Source organism: Ascidiella aspersa, chromosome 3 (assembly GCF_963924565.1).
Source record: "Ascidiella aspersa chromosome 3, kaAscAspe10.2, whole genome shotgun sequence".
Classification (NCBI taxonomy): domain Eukaryota; kingdom Metazoa; phylum Chordata; class Ascidiacea; order Phlebobranchia; family Ascidiidae; genus Ascidiella; species Ascidiella aspersa.
The window spans coordinates 29,385,930-29,391,575 of NC_139449.1; the positions used below are offsets into that span (position 1 = coordinate 29,385,930).

Genomic DNA, 5,646 nt, shown 5'->3' on the forward strand with positions numbered 1-5,646 from the left:
TTTTAGTTAGCAAAACTTTTACCTTACACTGTTAGCAAAATTGGGTATTCAATACCCAAAATCATTGGGTACTTTTTTGTCAAACAGGGTACGCTCGTGGGGATTCCCAATAAATATTTTTGGGTAATTAATACCCAAAATACCTTGGGTACCACTGATATCTACCTAATCTAAATTATTGGGTATCACATTATTTTACCTAAATTACATGGGTAACATAAGCCTGTACCTAATTTAATTTCCTGGGTACGCTCGTGGGGATTCCCAATAAATATTTTTGGGTATCGCATTGTTCCACCCAAATGGTATTCTTAGGTAATATTAGGTTGTACCCACTTCACTTTTCTGGGTACGCTCGTGGGGATTCCCAATAAATACTTTTTAGTATTGCTTTGTTTCACCCAAATGCTATATTGGGTAATTTTAGTTCGTGCCATACATAATATTCAAGGTACATTTGTCGAGAAATTCAACATTGTTGGGTAGAAAAAGAATTCACCCAAATAATTTTGCGTTCACCACAATTTCTAAGAAGCAAATAAGAAAGTGTATTAGAAAGAACACTGTTGTAACAAATGGAACTTGACAAATAAAAATACAAAAGAAAAAACAACATAAGGAAAAATACTTTAAAATTACAATGAAAATAGCATTATTTTGCAAACAATAATTATAATCAACGTATCACTAACATTTAAGAACGTTTCACCAAAAAGACTATAAAAAATGAAGGGCTAAACGTACATGTGGGGACATCAGTCATATTAAACACACAATGGGATATACAGAAGTGGGGTTAGATTTTTACAACAGTAGTTTTTTTCTGCACTGACAAACACTGCTATAAATGGTTATTTGGGAGTCCTGGACAGCCCTCGTAACATGATATGTGGTTGTCTTTTTCTACAAAAACAAAATATGTCCTTCACTTAATGCAAACTAAGTTTTGTGATCCTTCTCAAAAGCCATTAGACAAATATATTCTACTAATCTAAACATATATGAATTATAAAATAAGTAATGTTAACAGTATCAATTTTAGGCAACATTAGTCTTTATTGTTTGGAGTTATTTTATTGTATATTATCACTTAACAGGAGCTATAAACATATTTCTTACCAGGAGAATAGTTCTTTGTTTTTCAATGGCGTTTGGTTAATTTCCTTCACCTGACCAGATACGGTCCGTTGTTAAGCATAGTGGACACTGCTGATAATAATCCTTGCTTGTCTGTAAAAAACACATGAAGTTAAAAAGAAATTATAGTGCAGTAGTCTGTATGTGCCTATACTTTAAAATAATATCACTTACTTCATGCATATTTGTGTTTTTATACTTAAAATTAGGAATGTCTAATACAAAAAATTTAGGCAAAATGTACCGGGATCTGATCCAATACCAAATTACGTCATTACTATATTAAAATGAGCAAAACAAATTTATAAGTGCATTTACAGGAAAGACTCTTTAGTGATTTTTAATGTAAAATTTTCTAAGAAATTTAACTTCAAATTAGAAAACACTACAGTGGATCGAAAAACATGGCAAAGTGCATAAATTAATATGATGAGAAGTACCGATACTAATGGAATTTGGTTTATCAGTAACCTATAGTTCCAATAAGTGCAATAGTTAATGTTACAAAACTATTTAGGTAAACAAAATTGCCTCATGTAAAGAATTTTACTATATAAAGCACACTTGTACAAATAAAGGTAATATCTAAAAACAACATTGACAATTATTACCATATAAAATAGCAAAATATTGCAAATATTAATTTTGTACCTCTAATGGCTTTTTGTAACTCTTATCCACTGAGACAACTTCATTTTTTGCAGTTTGGGATTGCTGAAAGATGAAAATAAAAACTAAAATAAATAATTTAACAAAGGAGAAATTGTCTTTTTATTTGTATAAGGGTGGGTCAAATAGTATTATATTAATTATTTATTAACAATGCTTAACCTACAAGTTTTTGGTGTGAACTTGACTGGGTCCAACAATAAGATCACCAAAAAAGGTAAAGTAGTAAATATCAGTGGGGTATATTTTCTTGTTTCTTTTTCAACAAAAGTGTTGACATATAAATTAAATAAAAAACAGTAGTGTTTTAACTTACCATAAATGGGTTGACCTAGACACATATCCACCTTCCTTTTCTTTTTTATCCTAATCTTTTTAAAGTTGAGAACACGATAACTGCAACTGGCTGATGTTTATCACACTTTTCACATACACATAACTTATGTGGTTCGCAAACTAGCTTTTAGACGCGCGCTTGGCGAGACAAAGGCGTTTTTAGACGCGCGCTTGGCGAAAGAATGCCTCTCGCTTAACGGAGTGTGACGTCTCGCGCCGCCTTTCAAAATTTAAAATCGACGCACCAATTTGCCGTTATTTAAATATTTGTACGCCTACACCTAATAAGCGTTATAACAAACTGGAGTATTTATTGTATGTTAGGCTCTAAGCTGCTGAACTAACTCATAACGGTATGCCTAATAGATTAATAAGTGAAATAGGACGTTATGGTCCGCCGATTTTTCATCTTAAAACAGTCGCATTAATCACTGTCATAACTAGTTATATTTCTAACATAACCACTATCGAACAAGTTTTGTGTTGATCATTACGATGAACAATAAAATGTATGATCCATTAATTTGTTTTTTATACCCGGTGCTAAACTTTACCCAAGTTTGTTTTGGGTTAAATCTATGAATACCCAAAGTTCCCAAACCCAATTATGTGAACATTCCTTACCCAACATTCTACCGATATTATTTGGGTACATGTTGACTATACCCAATTTATTTATTTTGGGTACAAATCTCGGCTCTGAATTTGGGTATAAAATCCTACTACCCAATAATATATTCTTCTTTAATTGGGTAGCATGTTTTTTTACCCAAGAAAAAATCAAAATTATATTGAGTAATTCTACTTGGGTTGTTTTTTAGGGTACCCAAATTATTTTGCCGTTTTTCGGGGAAAACTCATGCACTACCCAAACTGAATGAAGTAACCATTATTTTTTTCCTCGCCCTTGATGTATAGTATCCCCATTTGGTTCATTTGAGGAATTTGTTTGTCCAAAATTTAGGTTAGAATCCTTGAAACAGTCTGCTTGTGTGTATTTAATTTTTAGGAAGTCATAAGTACCCAATTTGTTAATTAGGTATTTGTTAACTTTACCCAATTCACCGATTTTTGTGTATTTAAGTTGACTTGATTTTGCAAATAAACCAAACTGTATTATACGTTTTAAAATTTGCTTTGAAGTCTTGTTTTATGCTAAGCTGAAACCACTGTTTTTAGGAAGTTAAGAGTACCCAATTTGTTAATTAGGTATTTGTTAACCTTACCCAATTCACCGATTTTGGGTACATGCGTTTTGGGTATAAAAGCTCATACCTAATTCTTTTAGGGTGTTATGATTACCCAATTCGAGAAATTGGAATTGGGTACTTGTGATTAATACCCAATTTTCCTGTTTTGGGTAGAAACGTTCCATGAATAATTGGGTATGAAATCTTACTACCCAAAAAAACATTTTCTTCCAATTGGGTAGCATGTTTTTTACCCAACAAAAAAGGGAAATTTCTTATGAAAAACACGCTACCCAATTCTACTTGGGTAGGTTTTAAGGGTACCCATATTTCGGCCCTGTTTCGGGGTAAACTGTTGCACTACCCAAAACTTTTTCAATGAAGTACCCAATATTTTTAACAGTGTAGGAGACTTGACTCATTAGGAACAAAAATATTAGCACTATTAAATCTACTGCACAATGGCCACGCGGAAATCACATAAAACGTTACCACTAATTGAAAAAATCATATATTACTTTTAACTAAAGTTGAACAGGTGTTTTTCACGATAGAATGGATTTACGCCAAAAAATTGTTTCGTAGTGAGTCAGAGTCAAGACAGCGCTAGACTATATGGACAAAAAATGTAAAAATATGACACAGCGCCTTTTTTGACAGAAACTTTTTTTTTCAATGAGAAAAATTACTAAAAAAATTGCCTATAAGAAGTAAAAACTAACAAATATTATTCTTTGGTGATTGATAGCCTCGTACCCCCATTTGGATGTCCCTGGTTTTTTACTAGAAACATTATGAATAACTATAATGCTTAACGAAAACATAAGACCTTATTATCTACAATCGGTCTAACAGCATTTTGTTATATACAGGTATTTGATGTGTTCTTGCCACACCCGGGTAAATATTTGTTTTACATCTACGGCAAATCCACAAAGTTTATGTATCAAGGAGATAAATACAAGTGGATATGCTGTTATCAGATCGAATGTTCGAACATAACATCGCAACTTTCTGGATTTCTTGCCCCGACCTTTTTTCAAAATGCCTTGTGCTATGGTCCATCTAAAAAAATGTCTGATGCTCGAGTTCATGCTATTAGTCATCCTGGCCCTACAGTGGAGTGTGATTGCAACGGTGAGGCAACACTGAAGTTTTCGTTTGCCAAATGGAGAATGCCAATTTATTTTCTACACGACATGGAGGATGTAAATTCGGAGAAAGTTGCGAATTCTGTTGTTAGGTCGGTCGAGCTTTTTAAAACCAATGATATGGCCCTTCTTGTGTTTGTGCGCGTTCCTGCAAATGGCAACTACTGTCTTACTTTGTTTTATTGCGACGGAGAAGGATCATCCGATACCCATTCCGACTTTGTTCAATATCTTATTATATCGCAGAAACAGTCTTTTAAACTTTTTCAGCTTATGGCACAAAAAAACTAAAGAAAACACAGTTAAAAAATATCTGCATTAAAACATATTTTTTTGCATACAGAACTATATGGACCAATTTATTTTGTCAATCGTCGTGTTGGCGGCTTTTGCTGCGGATGGATGTTCTGGTAGGTGTTTTTGAAGCTTTATTTCTACACTGTGAGTTGGACCTTGTTTATTCAACTATTCACGAAAAGTTGACAAATCTGAACGATCGCTTAAAAAATCGAAACGAAACGCATTTAGGTTTTGCAAAAGAGTCAAAAGTCTTAAATACTAAGTGTGGAGTTGTGTGGGTAATGAAATTAAATCTATTGTTGGTCGACAATAAAAGAAACACTATACCTAATAATTCTGGTTAACTTAACAGTTTCGAAACGAAATTATTAATACAAACTTTATGACCACTGTCAGAAAATATATTAATAATCGCATTGCTGCATTAGAATCACGTAACACACATCTGAGCAATGAGAATAAGTGTTAACGACTTAGAGCAGGGATTCCCAACCTTTTTACGATCTTGTACCACTTGGACGATCTGAACTGCCACGCGTACCACTCCTTGCAGTATAACTAATTTAATCGAATGATATGTTTATGCATTTTTAGCTTACAACTAGCATTATTCAACGCTATTTGCTGTAAAACGGTAGATAGTACCAATCAAGAGCAATCATTTGACATAATCAACACCCAACGTTGTACGCTTACAAAGCAACTGTGCTCCTTGCCGACATATCCTGTATTTTAAAAATCGCATTGTTCCGAAACAACAGGAATAGTTACGTAACTATAAGAATGGGCTTCGAGGGAGTTTTTTTTTTAAGTAAACAAAATCACATAAACAAAGTCGTGAATTCAGGGTTTTGTGAAAAAAG

At 33.2% G+C, this 5,646-nt stretch overlaps 1 long non-coding RNA gene across 1 annotated transcript; it reads right to left on the minus strand.

The window, feature by feature from the left end:
* Positions 1–357: 357 nt before the first annotated feature.
* On the minus strand, positions 358–2,339 carry LOC146161451 (uncharacterized). The gene is made up of 4 exons (XR_014494658.1): positions 2,123–2,339; positions 1,789–1,851; positions 1,120–1,230; positions 358–903 (listed from the first exon to the last, which is right to left on the minus strand). It is a non-coding gene; the product is annotated as an uncharacterized LOC146161451 (long non-coding RNA).
* Between the last annotated feature and the right edge of the window lie 3,307 nt (positions 2,340–5,646).